Consider the following 22,418-nt stretch of genomic DNA (forward strand, 5'->3'; position numbering starts at 1 on the left):
TTAACTAAATGAATAGATCCTATTCCTTCTATTACTCATCACTGTTATATGTCCAGAAAGCAAGTGAGTTCACAAGAAATTTCATACATAACTATGAATTCAAAAAGACCCACTGCTTGACGGATAATCTTTGCCACACAGCAGACTACCCACTTATCACAGTTAACATGCACTCAGCCAGAATATAACATAATTTAACACTATAGTAGCTTCTCAGAAGGTAGCATCCAGAGCCAACTCTGAATATGATAATACGTACTAGAAACAACCAGTGAGAAAAATAGAATTTCATAAACAGAACAATTGCTCCAAACTTACTCTCCACAGCAACCTAGTTTCATCATTTATGTCCAAGTTGTTTTGCACAGTGTATCCATATTTATATCTATTTCCATTTAAAAGTTATATCTATTTGATCTTCTCTAGATAAAATTCTGAGCAACCTGATCTAACTTTGAGGCTAGACTTCTGTGATCAACAGGCTGGACAGATACGACATGCAAAAGTAGCTTGCAACGAGAAGCATTCTATGATATGCCAGATAAAATAAATAAATTCACTATAATTCCAATTCTATACACATAGTATCGATGATATATGTTAATCTTACCTTGTAAGATCAGTTTTAAAAAAGACCTCACAGCCTATTTAATCAGTGTTGCACATTTCAAATTAAAAAAAAAAAATCAATCCATCTATTTTAATTATAATCATTACAAATGTTTCTGAGTAAAGTGCATTTTAACTTTTGTTTAATTGTAAGACAAGGCTAATTGCCAGAATTTTTTCACTGTACTTACACTCTGTGGAGTACTAAAGGAACATAAGACAGTGAAAACAAAACAGACTCTAGATGTGTTTAATTTGCACATAATATTTTCATGGTGTTACGCTAGATGAATTTAGCATAAAAACAGAGTTGGAGGGCTCGTGCACTCATGCAATAAAGCACAGGGAATTACTTTTAACTAGTTCTCCACTTTCCAAACAAAAGTAATTCCCAAGCAGAGTTTTTAATCTGCTGTCCATCACCTTGTTTTCTTGAAGTTTTAACGTGTCACAAGAAAGAGTGTAATAGATAATCTCTGACTTGGAGCTCATTCCTCTCCCAGCCCTTTATAAAGCATTGCCAATAATAAGTAGTGAAACACACAGATTATGATATTGATCCTCCTCTCACGATGGGTCAAAAACATCTCTCTTCTACTTAGATAATCTCTTCATCTGAGATGCTCTCAAATCCATTTCTATATGATCCTTTGGTGACTTCACCGAAAAGCCAAAAACAGAGAAAAAATGTTACTTCAATAATACCCCTGGTAATACTTTTTCAAAAGTTTGCGTTCATTGTGACTTTTTTACATAGAAGATAGGTAAACACCGAAGTCATCTAAATACAACAGCAATGCTATTGCTGTAGCACCCCTGCAATATCAGTGTCCAAGAGCAATTGCAAATAACTTCAGTTATTTCCAACTTCCTTCCACAATTCCCCCTGAAAGTGAACTTGGCTGTATATTGTGACTAGAGACAAAGTAAAATACCTGCATTGCTCTGACAAATGACTTATAATAAACACATACACAAAATATATAAGCATAAATAAAAATATGCATACATATGTTATTATAATAGTCAGTCACCTTAAGTACACAGCACCTTAAATAAGGCCAGATTAGCAAAAAAGTTTTGAAGAACATTATTAATATGCAGTATTTGAGGTAAAACAAACAGTAAGAAATTACTGCTTCTAGCTAGTATTTGCCTATGAATTCTCAAATGAGACTTGAGCTACTGACTACAATGGGAAAGTCATTGTTTAAGCTATCAACAATAACAAGGAAATGGTGTCAGATGACACCAAACTTAAAAAGGCTTTTTTATTGGTGAGAAATTGAACAATCTCTACTGTTAGCATATTCATCATTGATCAGGAAAAGCATATATAATAGTATGACATAGCTTGTCAACAAAGCAGTGCTTGTGCTCTTTATATTAAAATTAGGACATTATTTAAATTTGTGTATTAGGTCTTTTTATTATTATTACAATTAGGACAATCACCTCACTGAAGAGCTGCAAGAAGAAATACAACTTCACAATACAATGGCAGGTGAAAATTAATGTAAATAAAACCAGACTTATTGCTTTGTGAAAGAGTAGCTTCTAACTTTGCACAAAAAGTGATGGACCTAACACATTGTGGAAAAAAGGCAAGAGCCTGAACTCACCATTTTAGTAGCTGCCATAGTGTCACGCATTACACTAAGAATTATTAGGAAAGGAGTAGGGAACAAACCACAAAGCATACTTAAATTTCTAACCGTGGTGTACATGCATCTCAAATAATGCACATAGCTTAGGTCATGCACACTCAAAAAGATAAAGTAAAAGAGCAGAGTGCAGAAGAATTCAGAACAATGAATGTGATCACAGGAATGGCATGGCTTTCATAGAAGGAAAACTACATGCAGTAATTTTTGAAAACAAGCGGCTGAGAGGAAATACGATAGAGGTCTATAAAACGATGAGTAGTATGGAGATAGTGAATAGGCAATGATTTTTCATTATTTGCCATTATTCAAGACATAAGTGGTATAAAATGAAATTATGAGCAAGCAGTTCAAAACAACCAAGAAGAAGGACTTTTTCTTCACAACTCATAATTAAATCATACAGCTCATTACCCCAGCACGACGCTTCTGCCAAGAGTATAAATTTTTTCAAAAGGAATTAGATAAATTCCTGGAGGGACTGTCCATCTTCAAAGCTCAAGAAGCAACTACTCTGTGTATTACTAGAGCCGAGAATATAAAAAGGCCCAATCTGCAGATACATCTGTAGATGTACCGCATCCTATCATCTGCTGCTGTCCATGCTGGTGACAGGATGCTGTGCTGCGCCAGGGTTAACCCACTGATGCACATCTTACGTTCTCCTCAAGTAATCCTACAACCGCATGGCAGGCCTTCAAGTCTCTTATCTTATAAAAAGTAGGATAGGAAAAGTAGGCAAGCTTTACAGTGATATGATTGATTTCTAGGACTCAAACTTAGATTGTCCTAGATACACAGAAGATATGATTTTTCACCTGGGGTTGCCACCTTTCAAAAAAATACAATGCTCCCAACCTGCTAGGATATGAAATTTCCTTTAGCAGATTTAGGGTGATTTCAAGTTTGCAAGGAGTTTGGGATTTAACCTAAAACTTTTAAAGTTTAACTGAAATGTCTTTCTGTTAAGTATCTTAAATATAATGCAAAGGATGTGGTAATCTGAATGAAACACTTTGTAAAAACTGAAAAGGGGTTGCAACAACAAGAAAAAGCACTATTCTCATTTTAGGAGAGTACATAAAAAACACACTTTTTAAAACCAAGCTTTTAAGTTGTCTAGCAAAACTGAAAAACCCTTCATTTGTAGAAATCGGATGATACTTGACAAAAAAATGCTCATCTTGAAATTACTATGACTCCATCCTCCATTAAGTCAAAATACCGTTACCCACTCGATTTTACCACATCGAGCTTCGTGGATATATGCCTCCCAAAAAGATTCTCTTGGCTTGCAATGAGACCATTCCCGTTCCAGTCAGGACTACAGAAACAGACCACCTATGCACTGATATGAGAAAACCCAATAGTACAAGACAATAAAGTACTCTGCTACGGTTACAGACTATAAGCCTAGATGGCAGAGATATCAATCTCAAGACATACCAGTGCAGGATGAAACTGATGGATCTATAACCAATAATATTTCACTCAGTCTTAGCTCCTGCTGCCACTGCTGCCCTGAGAATCTCCTCCCAGAACATCAGCTGCAGGAATACTGTGCATCTAAAGAGGCACTACTGAATCACAAGCACATCAGCTACAAGGGATGGCTGACTGGGCTGTCAACTTCTGCCATTTGAATGAATGGAAAAGGAAAAAAGAAAGGCAATAAAAACAGGAAATAAAAAGTGTTTGCTTTAATATGGTTTCTGGGTTCCTGTAGCACTTTTCTTAAGAGACTTTTATTCTGATGACCTATTTATTGATAGCAAATCTTGGGAGCTCTGGAAATGTAGATTAATTCTGGGAATTCTCTGCCTCAGATTTCTTGTTCTATTTTCTCTTCCTTTCCCCCCACACTTCTAGTCAACTACTTTGGTGTTTCTGTCAACGACAAAAAGATTAAAGTAAGCTAGAGTGCCTATTTTCCAAACTCACTTTGATACAAGATGATAGTAAGTACTCCCAGAAAGAAATCTACCAGATTGATTAATTAATGTACTCATTCATTAAGTGACTGACTTCCAACAAAGAAAAGATTTATACTATCCTCATGTACTGATATTCCCTGCAGTTAGCCTGCTGTCAAGGATATTCAGGAAGGTTAGGAAAAGATGCATAAAACACAGTTAACATCTACCCAAAACTAAGGCTAAGAATAATAAGATAAAAAATAACAACAAAACAATAAATTCACTGGTTCCCAATAGACTCTTTAATTCTTTAGTATCTAACACTCTAAAACGCTCTCTAATAGCTTTGTTGCTTCTTATGTTAGCTCAACATTAGCGACGTATTAAATTCACACATGGTAACTGCCCTGATGGGGTATTAAGGAAGAAAAATGCATAGAAAGTCTAATTAGGCATTTAAAAAAAGCACATAGGAAATTATTATGATCAAACAACACAGTATAAAACAAATATTTAAAACTTATCTTAAAACATAGCTACCCTGATAAGCATAATTTGAAAATCTTTAATGAATTCACCTCAATTAGCCTTTAATTAAATAGCTCATTAAAAACTGATTTGATTATTGCTCCTGAAGAAATCCTTGTTCAACTGTTATGATAGAATAGGAAGTCAGTGAAGGTAAGCTTAAACATGTTTTGGAACAGTCTGAAAGTCATAGTGTTGGGGGGAAAAAACCCTCAACTTCTTACAACATCCAATACAAGATAAACTGAAAATATGACAGATAAGCCTGAGAAAAAGTAGGGATTGGTTTGGTTTGTTTTAAATCTATTCGGAAAGAAAACAGAACTAGCAATGAACTAATCCATCTTGAGTATGTCAGCTCTCTTCAAAACCACTTACCACCAACCCTGTTCTAGCCTATATTTTCAGAAAAACAACTGTTAATTTTAACTTCTCTTTTCAGTGGAAATACTATCTTACAAATTCCCATGCACACAGATACAGACCCACAGAGAGATTCCAAAGAGCAAATGCATTCAAGGCTGCTTGGAAAACACTGCATAGCAATAAATGTTACTTATACACGGAAGTAGTGCTCTAGTAGCTAGTATGGCTTAATGACCCAGGAAGGGAAAGTTTAGTGCACAGGAACATTATTTTTTATTAAACTAACCAATGTGATAAATGTTATTAAAAACAAACAAACAAAAAAACACTAATTGCCTATATATTCCTTCAGTTGATCTAACAAAATATTTTTCCTCTATGAACTTCACTTCAAACACAGCTCAATGCTTTACGCTGTTTCAGGTCAAGTTAACATGAAAACTTTGGGTAGTTCTAAGTGAGACGCAATCAAGACCCAGAGAGAGGAATGCAAAAGAGTAGGGACAGGCCGGAGGCAGGAAAGATAAAAAGTAAAGCCGGACCTTTATATGCTATTTTAATAAGCATACAGCATGAAAACACTATTTTTTTTTCCCCACTGGGAAGAAAACTAAGGCAGGAACAAGATTGTCATATTGGCACAGACTTGCGTCAAGAATGATGTTTTGCTGTATTACCTGGACAGGTCACTGAACAGTAGGACTTGAAATTGTCTAAATCGAAGCCACATTCTGTCATTCATGTATGTTACAAAATGTACAGAGCCAACAAAATCATTCTTCAACCACAGAAAAATACTTAGGAGCATTTTTTGCCTGTAAGCTCCTGTACACTGGCCTTAGGCAGGGCCTTTACTTCCCACTGTGCTTTTTTGCTCCCAGAAAGGTCAGGAAGAGACTAGCCTCAGAAAAAAAAAAGTTGACAGCAATTCAGATGCTTCAAGTGCATGAAAAAGTAGCATTATTAGCATATAAATCCAATACAATGCAAGAGTAAACACTAATAATATCGTTGCAAATATTAATTTAAATCCAATAGAACAAGCGTTTCAAGAAGGCATACATATGTTATGAACACCACTAATTTAGTTGTCTAAAAATACATTTTTAAAATATTTTGTTTCGTTCCATCAATAATTAATACATATGGATAGACACTTAACAACTTATTCATATGGAAATAAGTGGTGACCCCTCTGAGCAATCAATAACTTTTAACCAAGATCTGCACTTTCTTCTCTGTATATCAGAATTCACAAGGGCTCTCACAGGCTCTCAGAGACTAGGGAAACAAATGTATTATAGTAACTATCAAAGACCGGTAAGAACAAACATATCACCTCTGACTCACAAAATCCATGGATCCTAGCAGGCTCACAAAAAACCTGAGGAAGTGTCAATGCATTACTCTTACACTATTTCCTACAACCGTCCTGATCGCTGCAGAGAGATATACTGGTGTGAAAGGGTCCTTTTGGGGGTTGGAGTAGAAACTAATCCAAAATACTGTATGTGAGCAAAGAAAAATCCAAGTAATTAATTGAAAACATGCACTACTTCAAGACTGACCATGAATGCTACAGGGCAGATGAACCCACCCCACCTGAGGGGCTCAGCACACCGCCCCACGTACCTCTGGCGTGCACAGGAACCATTCCCACCGCTCCATCCCAGTGCCCCACCAGGACTATCTCGATCGCGTGCTGTTCATGTGAAAGACATTCACACATACAGCCCTTACCATTTCACTCCACAAGCAGTGAGCTGTAACGTCCTCAGAAAGCACCTTCCCTCTCTCCTTCTGCACGCCAAGACCGGCAGAACTAACAGATCACACTGCTGCAAAGCTCACCTTGCCTGTCTTTGCCCCTCACGCGGCTCACAAAGCTCACCTTGCCTGTCTTTCTCCCTCTCCCTTTCCACTGCACTCGGGAAACGTCCAAGAGCATGCACAAGGGCCTGCAGGCAGCACCATTTCACAGCAATTCAGCCTCTACTCCACAACTGTCTTACAGAGAGTGCTTTTTGGGGGGTTGAGGGGTAGGACATCGCTTTATAACACTTCCTATATATTTGATATTTTCCTCTCCTAAAAGACCTTCAGGAAAGCATGCCAGCAAGTTATACTGTAAATAGGAAAGGCAGTGGATTATTAATATTAGAAAATTACTTGCTGCCTCGGTAGGCTTGATACAATAAGATGCGAAGTTCAGACAGATATTCACAGCACTTGATGATGGGATTGAGCTCAGTCATTCAGACAGAACCACAGATTTCTTTACTTTCTGATCTCTTCACAAATCACATTACCATAAATCACTGAAATTTCATCAACAATGAAGCACTTTATGAAAAGAAATACAAAGCAGAGGACAGTCAAGCTGATTCTAATGAATATTCCTTTTTCCAGTAATAAAAAACTTAGATTACAACATGCCCTTCACTGAGTGCACTTCAGAGAGAGGAGACGAGGCTGAACACAACCACCATTGGGTACAACAACCATCTTCAAAACTGTGTACTTGCTTAATGAGTGATTTTAATTCGTATTTCATTCTACTTGCAGTTCTGAAGAACTGAAGTCATCTGTGCTGATGGCAAATTCATGCTGAGAGGCTTTTTAACCCCCCCACTCAAAACAATAAAAGATTAAACAGATTGGGAAAAAAATAAAAATCACAGCACAGAAATGACTCTAAGAAGAAAAATGGAGAGGCAAAGGAATATTCTTGACTCTTCTGTGCCATAGGACGATATACAGTAGCCTTATTTTGTGACCTTAACAGTGAATGAGCAAGATGACAATCAAAATATCTGCTAAAGCAGAGAGAGGCGTGGATCAATAACCGGACACTAAGAGAGAATCTATATTAACCTTAGGAACTGAGACAAAACCTCTATCTACAGCTCTCCAAACACAAATCTAAGGGAAAAAATAGGTAGAAAACACAGTAAGTTTCCACTACCCTTAAACTTGCCATATTTTTTCTTTTTATAATCCTGTTAAATAAATACTAAGTTTTTAAAATATTGTAAATCAATAAATTTAATTTATCACTTTCTTTTCACACAATGCAGTCAATAAAACACATCTTCTGCTCTGTTTACATAGTGCGACCATTTGACTCCACCACTACCCTCAAAAACACCTTTTTCTGTCAGAATTTTGTCCATGAAGATTTTGGATACTTTAACCTTATATCCAGGTGTTTTATATCCTGAACAGAAATAGTAACTTCTGCAAAGGAAGATGCTTTCATGATTATATTTCACTCTAATCTGTTTTGTGCATGAGGACATGCCCAGAATAGGAGCTGGTATGGGGTGGGGAGTGTTTGGGACGGTAGGGTTGTAGCTGTAAGGTTGGAGAAAGCAGGCAGGAGGAAAAAAAAAAATAAAAAGGAGAAAAAGAAAAAAGAAAAAAGAAAAAAGAAAAAAGAAAAAAAAAAAGGAATCGGTTTCTGGCCAGGGTGGGATTTGGGAGGTTACCACATCATACTGAGGAGGCACAGGCCTGGGGCAGAACTGCTGCTGCAATTTTCCTTCTGCTTCCTCTTTTTAGCGTGTGATACACAGAATCAGATACAAAAACCAGCCACTAAACCTATTTGCTTTATGTGGTTACATTGTTATGGTTCTGGATTAATAAAGAGCCCATACCTATTTAGCAGCAGGATTAGCGCAGGTCTTGGGCACTGTCTTCCTTAGAAGCCAGTTCTGCTTCAAAGGGGAAGTTAACAAGGGGCAGGAGACAGCAGAGAGTCTAAGCAGGAGCTGTGCTCACCATTAATAACAAGTAGTGAGCATTTTAGGAGGAGACATATAACTGGACTGGGAACTCACCAAAGGTTACAAGTTCTCCTGTGCTTACTGATAATATACTGCACGTACAGCTCAAGAAGTGACCTAAGTGACACAAAATATAATTTGATGGATAGAAGGGAACATATAAGATGCATGCTCCGTGGTTGTAAGTCTCCTGTTATAGGAGAAATTGTGCATAATCTGCCTATTATCACCACTTCTCTCTGTTTAGGAAAAAAAAGAAAAAAGTAGCCTTCCATTTATGTCTTGTAAGGGCATGATCCAAGAAGTCCAGACTTCATTATTCTAAAACTATTTAAAAAGTAAATTGAGAAATTTTGTGTGTGTTTCTAGACAGATGACAGTTTCCAAAATGCAGATAAAGTGAACTGGATTCCTCTGAACAAGTGTGAGGGATCCCTGCACTGACTTGTGCCATTCTTTCAGCCATTTCAGGACCCAGACCAAACCTTGCCTCCACCAGCGCTCTGAAGGTGATGCCTGAGAGCAATTTTCTTTTCCACTTCATTCTCATTTTCCATCTTATCTTTTTGGCCCTGAATCTTCATAACACTGAATAAAACGGACCACATTTGAGAAGTTCTGGATGAATTTAGAACCAAGTGTTGAAATTTTCTTCTATGAATTTTGCTCAGCCATGCTTTTTGTTGTTTCTAATCTTCACGTGATTCAGAAGAAACATGCAGAAGCATCCCATGATTATGATTCCTGATGATCATCCAAATTAAACGGTACCCATAATATTTTTGTCACATCATATAAACTGAAGCTGTCTCACAGGGTGAAATAGTGAGGTTTCATTGGCATGAGGAAAGGTTTCTTATATTTGAGCTCAGAGTTTGGTCACACATTTTTCAGAGCAGTGCAACTAAGCCTGTACTGGTTTTTATGAAGCTTGTATACGTGAGGCAGTTGCCATTTTGTGAGGCAAAAAAATCAATACAGTATGGAACAGAGACTTGCACATTCTCTAGTTATTGAGGTTTTATACCTCTCCTCTTTTCTGCTTCTTTTAAAAATTGCTCTCACTTGCACCATAATATTCTTCACGACACAAAAAATTATATTCCTTTTCCCCAAAGTTCTGTTTAGTACTAAACACCTCCAATAGTTCCTCAGTTTTGAAGAAAATACAGTGCCTGACACATCTTGGTTAAAACATGTCATGATCAAAGATTAGGTCCTCATCATGAAATGGCAGTTCTCTGTAAGATGCTTAAGAGGATAAAACTTTTGTGTGACAGATGTCACAATAAAACAAAGTAAAAGTGTAGGATCCAGGAAAATGTAACAGCCTTTTATTCTTCTCCTCACTGATGATAAATAGGGGGGAGGAAAGGGAAATAACTTATATGCATTTATCTTGACACATCAGTTCTGGTGAGTACAACACTTTAAGCAGCCAAAATTAAAAAAAATATATATGAAAATAAAATCTTATCAGGCCTGCATCAAGTGGATTTGTCAATGTTTAGCTGAGTTATATTACAAATTACTGTTGCATATTAATACATCTCTTGAGATTTATTTGTGTACCTGTGAGCCTCAAGAAGTGAAATATTTTACTCTCAGCATCATTCAACTCATGGCATAACAATGCTGCTTTTGCTGCACTTCACCATCTCCAACTTTGAATGTCTAACACTGCATTGATGTCATTTTTCATACCAACACAATAAAGCTACTGAAATTAAAAACAAGGTGAGGAATTAGAACAAAATGGATAAGCCTGGAGGGCAAAAACTGTGCCACACCTACAGGAAGCACATCTGAAGAAGTACTTCATTCCAGAAAGGCAGGGGATTCCTCAAGTCTTATATCCCAGCTTCTTGCCAAATGCTCAGAAGTGCCTAGAAGACCTAGTGAATAGCATGGTTTTGTTTTTCCTCCCTAGCCTTCTGCATGGTCAAAAGCCTTTATTGATCTACCATAGCCCCACACATTAGCTGCCATCACCTGACCACAGCCTTGGGAGGATTCTCCGCCCCCTGTCGCTGCCCCACCACCAAAGCTCCCTTCTCTCCTCTCCCTTTCTCTCTCCTGCAGCAGGACCAGGTGCTCAAAGGAGTGAGGGCTGCAGTGCTTGGCCAGAGACCTTTGCTGTTTTCAGAGTCTGTCTTAAAAGGGTACCAAGGCCAAGCAAGTTTAGAGAGATGGAAATGGAACAGGTGTTTGGTGGGCAAGCAGACGGCTGCGATACAGCCATTAGACAAGCCCAGGCCAGGCAGTTTGCCGGACTTCAAGTACTCGGTTCTGCTTTGTTGATGTACAGGTGAAAGATTCAACCATAAATTAACCAAGTTTGTTTCTAATTCACAAAATTAAAGTTACAACAATATTAGCTAAGTCTATGCATACAGGTTATAATACCAGTGTGAAAGCAATGAAAAATTATAATACTAATTTTGTAAAGTACATACTTTAAAACCTCTCTTAAATATCCAGTAACACCAACGAAAACACATGATTTCAGTGTAATACATCAGAAACACTGGTGCCTGACATTTTAAAGACTGACTTGTTCTCCTTTCACTTTCCCAGGATTACATTTTAGAGTATTTTTACATCTCTGCCCCTACAACGGGGGCACTGGCTTTCTCCCCATTTTGCAGAAAGAGGCAAGATGCTCTTTCATGAGACAAAACATACCCGGAGCTTTCTCCCACGCACAGCATCATGAAAACATGCTACCTTATTCAGCAGATTTCTCACCACCCAGTGTTTAGTCTGTTTATCAGAAAAATACAAAGACGGTAAGTTTTTGCCATTATTGCTATGGTCTACACAGGAACAATGAAGACAGAGGAAATGTGTTACTTTATTGACACAGACAAATCAACAGCTGGGAAGACGCAGCCTCCTAGAAACCCTGCCATGCCTCTCCCCAGCCCAGAGCTCTGAGACAGACACTCCTGGAGCCAACTTTTGCATGAAGGCTTTTACAGGCAGCTTGCTGCGTCTTTAACGTTTGACTTTTTAAATAAAAACTACCTGGCACAGATTAACAAAGTTCCTATATTCATCTCATAGCAAACCAGACAGATGTAGAGAGATGTCTTTCCTTAGGTAAACCCAAAGAAAGCCTGTTCATTCATGAAGAACCATTACATTTTTGTGCCCTCTACCTAGCACATGTGTTAACTGCATAACAAAACAATTCTTCTCCAAAGGTATTTTTCCTGCAGTCAGATGAAACATTTAGAGGAATTTATTGTATGAAGGCATACATTGTCCCAGCAAGGGAGAGAACCTGACCCTGGCCCTTTGAAACTAACTCAAGATAACATGGTCTTTTGTCACTAAAGAATTAGACACTTACATGCACTGTGCATACAGGACTTCATTTGCACTTCTTTACCTCATGACATAAACACAAGGTGACTTTTCCACTCACTGAACAGTACCTTTCTTCTTTGTGTTCAGGAGCCATGTGTGCACGAGAGGATTTCAGGAGGATTGCTTAAGGAATAGGGGATAAGGCATAGTGACTAACATCAGAGGAACTTGCTCCTCCAGGGATCACATAGCAGCTACATGTCAAACTGCTCCACTGAACTATATCAGTCTATAAAGTGTCTAGTACATCCTACAACAGCACGATCAGCTTTAGCTGGAGATCTAGAACAGATTCACTTGAGAAGACCAAAGACAGTAGGGAACTCCCAGTTACTGCTGCACCAGTTACTTGGTTAGTCTCCTGAAAAACAATGCTGAGCCGAAGCTCAGGCCTCACGGAATTTGCACTGCTTGCTATCATGAAAAACATACTTTTAGGGACAGCTCGACCAGAAATTCTGGCTTTTTAAGATAGATCTACTAGCAAGTATTAAAGGCCAGGTGTATGCTTTAAAACATTATACCAAGAAGCAGGAGAGAGGCAACATTCATTTTCCATCCTACTGACTGCAGACTTGTTTTCATACACCTAAGATCAATTGTATGTATTTCTCTCTCCTCATTCCTAGTCCAAGAGAGTGGCCAGTGAACTTGTCAGGTGCCGGGACTACATAACTGAAGACTGTGAACAGGATTTGCTATCCTGTGAGACACTTAAAATCATGTCATCTACAGGTGGGCAGCTTGAAAACAGATCCAAGCACACCTCATATTTGGGAAAAAAATATCTAGTCTCTACGCTGTGAGATTCAGCTCATCCATTACAGTATAATATTAATAATACAACACCATTAAAACATGCACAAAAGTCTGTCAATCCACCACTGAAATGTACAAACACAGCCTGTATTTATCTACAGTTTAGGATAGGAAAAGAAAAATTCATTTCTCTCTCAATCTGAAGGGCAAATTTTTAAGTCAGAATTTATTAAGATAATGCTACTGCTAAAATTATTGTAATCATAAATATACAAAGTTGCTTGCCTTTCAATAAAAAGGAAAAAAAACACTTTAGCCTTAGTAAACAACTCACTTTCTATTACAAATCAAGTATTTTTCAGCAGCTGAACAGCTTCCCTTTGCCCCCCTCAGATCTTTCTTGTGTTTTGAATGCCACGAAATGCAGCTTTGGTCAACTTTGCAGTGATTTACACACATTTCGTTTCTGGATGTGCATTATTCCTGGTGCTTATCTGAGGCAAGGCAGATATCCAATAGCTCCTCCCTTTTCAAATATTGCTGTTGATTAACTGAAGGATTAGATTTCTGGTTCTGTAATGGCTTGTTTTTAAAACCTTTGAATTTTCAGACCCCATGCTTAGAGCATGGTTTTACTTGCTAGTAAACAGATGTTGTAAGGGAACATTGACAACTCAAGGACTGGACTGACTTTTAAAATATTAATGGAGCATTAATGGAGACATTTCCCCGGGCATGGCTGAATTACAGTTTTCATAGAATTCTACAGATCGGAAAACAAATCCCCAACGCTATGTGCACCTTTAATTTCAGCCAAATGTAGAGCAACCTTAGAGCTCCCAAGTGTTTGCCCCTGCAAAACAGGGCTCAACGGACTATTAAAAGCCTTGCCATTATTATTACCCTTCATTGGAATTTGTCTCTCATAAATTGGGCCAGGAGGTCTCAAGAATCATTTTGCCAGCACAGTAATATTTCTTTGTCTTGTATAGGTGCTTTCAGTGCATACTTATCCCAACTACATGAGCAAGGAGTAAAACAGATCAACCCTTGGCCCGCTGTTCGACAATTTGCTGGAATGGCTTTCATCAGTGCCACAAGTACAGCACAGGCTCCATCCAGCAGTTAGGGTTTCAGAGCAAGGCTCTCTCAATTTGTGTCTCATTTCAAGAAACAGACAATTTCAATTTAGCAAAAGGAAAAGGTCTTCATAAAATTAACTGAAGTAATAAACCACTCATTATCCAGTGACGTGTTTTTCAACTTCTTACCTTTAATTTCACCAGTTTTCCAAACCAGGCAAAACTTTCCACTCTCTGAAGCAGGCTGCTTCACCTCCTCTTGTGGGCGATAAAAACACACTCAGAGCTCCTAGACGATTTTACATGAAAATACAGTTCAGTGGAATTACAGTTTATAACACTTTCTGATATTTCACATAAAAAAGGTAAGAGATCTCCTTCAAATTTGGGACAACCTTATGTAAATCAGGAGGGTTTCCTTGAAATCTGAACTATGTGAATTTACAGTCACAGGCAGGATCATGATTCTGATTTGAAATATAATTGCCAATGTGCAGAACTAGCTTTGTCATTATTAGTGCGAAAGCAACAATTACAAGATCTACTCACAAATATTTTTAAACATATCATAAAACAATATAAACATGGTTTAATAAACAATGAACAAATATTTGAAACAGTGCGTGCTTTCCTCCCTGGGGGAGAATTTAAGATGATTATTTTGGAGATGATCCTGTTTATGGAAGTTAGATGTAAATAATATAGAGCAACCAACAGAAAGGAAAATATACTTTTCTGTAAAGAATATGCATAAACTTGTTTATGATATAAATAAATAAATAAAAAACAAAGTAATCTTGGTGAATTATATATATACACACTATATGTAAAATGGAATGAAAAACATGAATCAACATTTAATAAGTCTCAGATATCTTTCACAGAACAGCTGATAAATATTCTCCTCTCCTTCCCTCCCACAAAAGTACTAAGCTCCAAGTGAGTAAAATATTTTTAGACACTTGGTGGTTCAATCAAAATCTCCTGAAAGGTTCTCTTATGTCTCCTCTGTTTCCTGTACTCTACATTTTATCCAGCACAACAACAACACGAAAATGACCTCTGTTATTTCAGCTGGTAATAATTTAACAGCCTTGCTGTAAATTCTGTGAGACCTTTGACAAAGAGTGGTTAACGACTGTGGCATGCTAAAGGAAAGATTAGTTTTCCAAAGTCTCTATCATTACTAATAATAAATAAATAAATATATATACATAAACAAATATCACAGTCACACAGTAGCTAACGACCAAAATAATCTGAGTAAATAAGAATCCAGCAGTTTTCATTAAGTTTAATCCCTAGCCTGGAAGTGTTAAGCATCACATCACACACAAAATATGACAGACTTGGGCCCAATACAGCAGAAAACATCTCTAACCTCCTTGACTATGGAGAAAGAGCCACTGACTGGGAACAGGTCCGTTTTACTCAGAGGAGAGGCTATAGCTGCATTTGTCAAGGTGCAGGCCCACAGAGCAGCCACAAGCTGTGGGGCAGACTGGGAACCAGAAGGGATAAAGTTCTATGAAATCCTGATTCACTCCCACCCAAAGCCAGACCCCTAGCATGAAGCAAAAGTTATATTGCTAGTGCCAACAGTGTCCAGAAAACACAAAGGACTACTTCACTTACTTCCTCCAAACTTCTAATTAAGAACCATGACCTAAAATATTTGCTAGGTATTTTTTGTACACGTTTTTGTTAAATTCAGTTTTCCCACTTAACGAAGTCACTGAAAATTCTCAGTTATAGCCTTTAAATATATTAATAGTTTTCTTCTAGATCTCCAATGTCAAGGCTACCAGAGTCTCTTTCTTTGGACCACACAGGTGGCTTGAGTTGCTGCAGCTGTTGGATGAAGGTCAGTTATAATTTAGTCTTACTTAAAAGCTACAAAAATCAAGGAAAGCAAAATATAACATCATTTTCCAGAAAAGCATTATAGCCCAGTAACCTGCAGAGACAGGAGAAAATGCATCTCTCTCTCTCTCTGTCTCTCTCTCTCTCTCCGGTAATTTGCGATTTGAAAGGGAGTGCTGACATAATTCTGACGACACTCATCTCCAGGTTCTTAAATGGAACTTGATAATAGAGTAAAACTTTCTGCGATGTGATGGCAAAAGAGAAGGGCAGCAGACCTCATAACCTCCCTTCCCCCAACATACTCCTGTTCTCTGGGTCTGAATTTTCACCCGTCATCTTTAACTGGTCACTCTAGAAATAGCCTAGAAATAGGCCTCCAAATCAATTTTCTGGCAAGAAAACCAAACCAAACCATCCACTGAATGGAAAAGGCTGCGTTTTGGAAATCCCTTATAATCAATCTCATCAATTGATAAAATCGTATTTTGAACTACCAGCAGCAGGAAGTCAAACAAGGGTTAAGGCTCTTTACAGCTAAATTAATCCATTCAAAATTCGATTCTATGACTTAAACCAAGCATAACTAATGACTTAAAACCTCCAGCAAATTTTAAATACTCTGATTTAGTTATGAGGCCAAAGTATAGAGAACAAAAAGTATAGTGTTTTCAAAGCTACATCAAAGATTTTCTCACTCAGTGTGTATCAACATCCAAACTATAACGTGTAAATACACACCTGTAATGAGAGCCAAAAATTCTGAAACCACAAACAGCTGTTTCTGCTGCAATAATTTATCCTGAGAAGTTTCATACAACTTCAGCTTCATAATTTTGATGGAAATAATTCTAACTAATGAAAATAGAGGCACAGAAAACACGAACACAAATTAATTTACAAAGAAGGGTATCGAGGGATGACAACGGGTGAGATGAACCTCATTAATTTAAATGATGCGTTTTTAAAGTGCTGTATTGTAAAAATATCCCATGCCATAACCAAACGACAATGGCAGCACCCTGCGGTCAGCCGAGCTGCGGCTGCTTGGCCACAGGACCTGCAGCCAGGCTTGGGAGCAGCTGTGCTCGAGCTGTGACTCAACCAGCTGGTTCTTCTGGCCACAGCAGAAGAAAAGGAAGAAAAAGGGATAAAAAAAAATCCACAGTGGCTTCTTACATTTATTTTGACTGCCAAAATTGTCATCTTCCCAGTGTTTAAAGCAGACAGGTCTCCAAATACTACCAAATGGTGCAATACCTTCTAAAAATTGCCAAGTACAAGAAAATGTCTTTCAGACTAAATAAAGTCAGTAATGACAAACATGTGAAGCAAAACTTTGTAGAGTAATATAGTGATTAAATCTGAGTACTGTGCTCAGCTTTCCAGATAACTCTGGTGCCAGACACAGTGTGGTTGGCATCCTTATGACTGTAGGCTCTGAAAATGATTTCCTTTGAAAAAGGCTCCTATTCTCCATCTACGGAGCAAGATGATCCCTTTTTCCCTCTTGCTCCTAGAGCAGGGGACCGTCCCCGGCAGAGCTCTGTGCGGCACACACTTGTACAGTCACACACCGTGTTTGCAAAAGGAGAACCAGAGCATACAGATTTAAACTAATGCTTTCTAGTTATACAAACACATCAGCTATGTAACAATATATACTTGCAGGAAATACTATATATTTCATAACACATTATTAACAACTCACTACAAGAAGGCTTTCCAAATTATCAAACAAAGGAACCATATTCAGAGATGGCAAAAATAAACTTGAAGTCACTAAGGTGAAGAACAGTGAAATCTGACAGGCTTTTTTTTTTTTCTTTGTCTTCATTGTCATTCAGCTGTTAAAACTTGCACAGAAAATCCTCCAGGAGTTATGAAGCAGAGCTCCCCTAACCTTTCTCTGTAGTCTGTACTGATGTGACCCAGAAGGTCCAGCAGGAAACAACTCTAACTGCTTTTACCTGAGGAGAGTCATAATTGAACATAACTTGAACTTCCCAAGTTTCTGCCAAAATACCTGGAAGTTTATCTTAAAAAACTGAACTGCATAGAGTGCTTTCAAAGATGCTTAGACTTAAATACAAAAGGGATCTTTGCTCTTTAAAAAAAAAAAAAAAAAAAAAAAAGAAGGAAACAGTACAGCAAACTGTCTTTCAGTCCAAGCATTTTCTGTGTGCAGGAATCCTGAGAAGCCCCAGAAAGATCACATGCATCCCAACACAGAGAAAAAGCACTGTGTGTCTCTTCAAAAGGATGCGGTCTCTCTTTTTCTTGGCAGCAGCCTATGTTCATGAGCAGGACAGAAGTTTTTCAGAAGTTATCGAGGGACTGAAGACTCATATTTGATAAGGATCCAGACACTCAGTATGTGCCATTGCTTAAGCAACAGCAGAGGAAAGAATGGCAATCTAAAAAAGGCACTGTCTTAACAAATGCTTAGAGAGAAACATTACACTGCCAAAGAGGAGAACACACAAAAAAAAATGAAATGCATTAATTATTTAGGTAAATGAACAGTTACTAAAAAGAAACACAAAATGTCAATTAATTCCAGAAGCATTTCTACTCTTTTAACCACTTTATTTTTAGGCTACAGCATTGCTTCTTATATGAAGCAGAAGCCATTTGTCAGTGCAAATAATGCACGATTAAGTGAGCAGCCCGAAACTGCAGCATGCAACTGTGAAATACAAAGTTTGAATTTAGCAGCATAAACTCTCTCCACTTTTTAACATTCATCAGGCTCTTTTTCTTAATAGTTTCCTCTGTGTTGGTGTATGAGTATATACACAGATGTATATTTTTTTCATTGACTCATGATGACTAAATAGAACTCTCTACGACCTATGCACATGTAATAGAGACAGCTTGGACCAGAAAACACTGACTTACGGGTCTGTTAACATATACCTTCCTCATTAAAGATGAAAACATTAACGACGAGGCCAAACAAAAATCCTGTGCCAACCTAGCACATGCTAGTAGTTTAGAAGGAACGTAGCAAAAATCCCACTGAGCTACTGCACAAAAAATCCAGCAACTTCAAACGACTTTCTGTATATCCTGAGTCACACAGTACTATGCGGTACCTTGCGAGGACTATAACCAAGGTGAAAGAAAAGCAGTATAGAAGTGCTACTGCAGCAATTAAGCCATCTGATGATATACTGCATATCTACAAGTCATGCAACAGGCTGTTTACTATGTATACATGCTTGGAAAAATCCCCAAACTACCAAGACCAAATGTTCAGCTTGCATAAATTTGTGTAACTTCATGAATTTGTGCGAAGATATCAATACAATCCATTTTTGATTCCTCAGTAAATTAGCTTAAAATGTAGTCTTCAAAGGATGCAGATGACTCGTACGTTCCCTTGGCTGTAAAAATCAGTGATATAGCATATGTGCATGCAAAGCACTTCTCCATGAAAGGGACTCTTTGTTTTGTGATGATAAAATGATTAATGGTCATGGAACTGTGATGCGGATCACTACCAGTGACTTGGGACATGTTTTAAATCAGTAAGAAAGTTGTTCACACTTTTAACACAATAGTATAAATCAGGGCTGTTTTTCAAAAGCTCTCTTCTAAGCTTGTGTGCATCAGAACTACCCCTGGGACTGCCTAGGCTCTTAAGTTTAACAGCAGCGCTCTATGATTTAGCCTAATAAAATTAGGGTTACAGTCTATTGGGAGATTTGTGTACTATAAACGAACAGAAACAACTACAAATTTCAGCAGAAATTGCACACAATTTCCTTTAACTCTATGATAATTACACAGGCAAGTGATAAAACTCATGCAACAAATAGATGGCATTTTAAGAGTTCATATTTCTCTTAACTACTACACTGAAAAGGTACAGTGCTTACCAACTAGTTCTAGGCTCCTGTTGATCTCCACTCATACTTTACCCAATCTCTTCTCCCCTGCTTAAAAATAAAACCCATTTGTAATTGCGATGCAGAGATGAGCTGAAGAAAGACACTGGCAAGCAACAACCCAAGACCCGTTTTTCAGCAAGTTTTTAAATGTCACTAATAAGCTTTCTTAGGGAGGAAAGAGTGGCCCCCAGTCAGCCCCCTGCCTGGCTCCTGGTTCTACAACACCAGCTTTAACTTCTTCAGTTTTCCAAATTATTAATGCAAGGCAAGACTCTACAGCAATTCCACACAGGAGCCTGTCCATAGACTGGAGGATAACCAGCACGTGGCAAGCCCCGAGGACCTGCGCTCCCCGACCTGCAGCAGGAGGTGGGGGTGGATGCAGGCACAGGGATGCTGTCAGTGCAGGCTCCCACCTTGGCAAGAAAGTGAGGAAAAGGCAGAGCTCGTGGTTTTACTCAGCATCCACCCGCACCTGGATCTTGAAAGGAAAAAGCCTCAGAGCACAAGATAAGGTGAAACATGTAAAAAGCACTTTTCTATCAGCAGCCCCGTGTTCTGCTGTAGGAGATTTATCTGGTCTGAAGATTAGACGGCAGGTCTGGAAATCTACCTGCCACAGTTCTGTGTGACACCAGCACGCAGAGCATGCAGCAACTGGTTGTGGTTCTGTCCCAGCCCCAGGGCCCCCAACTTCACAACCAAAATGTAGTTTTGCTCCTGTAGCAGCCCCAGCTGCTAGCAGAGACCAGCCCTCGTCTTCACACATGCCGCCACCGGAGCACAAGGGCCTCCTCCCAGGCTGAAAGCAGTCACAGAACAATTCCCAGCCTCCGATTACATTAATAACCTACTAGCTGGCTTTGCTCTGAGGAACATAACTCTTCCTTATTGCCTGTAGTTCGGAAAGCTCTTTGGGTCTGGCAGAAGTAAGTATGAGGTCAGACAACCAAGTTTCTATCTGGCTCAGCTATGTGGAAGCTCCTAGCCAGGCTGCTGGTTTGGAGCTATAGCTGCTTACCCCCCTTTACAGCCTTAAGGCCAACCTCGTGAAGGTTGCTTTAAGGAGGCATTTGCTGGACTGCAGATGGCAAAGCACTTTTCTTGCAGTACCTTTTCATGTCCTCCTATGGAGATGTTTCTGAGCTAGGAAATATCATGAAACAAAGAACGAATCCTGCTGTTGATTAAATAGCGGGGATTTAACTAGTAGGAAGTTTGCACATCTGTTTCTTTGTCTCTGCTTTTGCTGCTTGTACTATTGCAGAGATTATGCACCGTGTGAGTCACATTATAACTTCTAATATTAACAACCTGATTTCCCACATTTGTTTTCTCCAGAAGCACGAATTACAAAAGATTTCTCCTTCCCCCTCACTTTTGAAAAGCAATTAAAAACAAACTATTTAACAAATCCCTAACTGCCAAAAAGCGTTCAAATCAGATCCTTTATTTTCCTGGCCTTCTTGCATTTGACTTGGAACGGAAGCAATTGGCTTTTGCATCTCTCTTCAAAAAGGCACTTCTAACTAACATTTCAATGTATTGAAAACAGCAAAACAAGAAAATTTGTTTTATGGTATGCCTTTAACAAGCAAGATGGATTTCCAAAGATGTATTCCTCCACCAGGTATTGTTTGGATTTATTTCAAACATCATGTTACCAGACTCTAAAAGATAGATGGAGGCATGCTAATATCATTTTTTCCTCATTATTCAAAATAAACATCGATGCAGAGCAGAGGCAGCAAAGAAAAGAGAATGGAAGGGAAGGGGAAAAAATAATCATTCGCTCTCTATTTCTTAATAGCCTGGATAAGATGGATTTGTATGTTTTGGCTTTCAGTAGCAGAAATAGAATTGCTATATAAATGTCAGTTGGAGCAGAAAGACCCGACAAGTCGGGGCCCAGCCCCCCACCTCATTCTGATCATTGCCAGAGCCGCCTGCTTCCAAACACGCCTGCAGAATGGTTTCATTGTGAACAGGAAAGGGGCTCACTTTTCCAATGGAAACACTGTTATCTTGCAACAGCTGGTTATAGTTAACTACAGCCATACTTAAAACCTTTAAAGTCTGCTTCTTGTTTAGTCTTGTATGTATGGGAAAGGCTTTGGGGGAGATTTAACCCATTATGGTCCATCAGTACAGCACCAGGCAGTCAAATCAAGAGCTGAAAAAGGCACCGCACTTGAGAGGGTAGGGTGCTAACCAAACCCTGTGAATAGAAACTCTTCCTTTCCATTTGCCTTGCTCAGCAGTTAAAACTAATGAAAGGTTAAAATTTCTAGAGCTAAGTCAGCAGAAGCCTATCCAAAAGCATTTATACAACCCTAAAAAATATACAGTGCAGAACATTTTGATACCAAACTGCGGGAACTGGAGAAAGAAAAGAGAAATAAGTCATCACCCCCACCCCCATAAAATAAGAGGCTGGCTTCTCAGGTTTTCCTTCCTTTTGATTTCAAACTATTCCAGACAAATAACAATTATTGTTTAGGATGCTTTCATGCTAAAATCCTTTCTCTATATATTTTTTTTTTCCCTTTTGCCAGCAGTACTTCTCTCCTGTTGT

General features: G+C 38.4%; 1 protein-coding gene across 1 annotated transcript in view; it reads right to left on the reverse strand.

Moving 5' to 3' along the window:
• CDH11 (cadherin 11) overlaps window positions 1-14,288 on the reverse strand; it is a 242,000-nt gene extending 227,712 nt beyond the window's left edge. The window contains exon 1 of the mRNA XM_040570707.1: window positions 14,274-14,288. The gene's annotated coding sequence lies outside the window, so the exon portion shown is untranslated. The remainder of the gene's footprint in view (window positions 1-14,273) is intronic.
• Window positions 14,289-22,418: the final 8,130 nt, after the last annotated feature.

The sequence above is a fragment of the Cygnus olor genome, chromosome 12 (genome assembly GCF_009769625.2).
Source record: "Cygnus olor isolate bCygOlo1 chromosome 12, bCygOlo1.pri.v2, whole genome shotgun sequence".
NCBI classification, from domain to species: Eukaryota; Metazoa; Chordata; class Aves; order Anseriformes; family Anatidae; genus Cygnus; species Cygnus olor.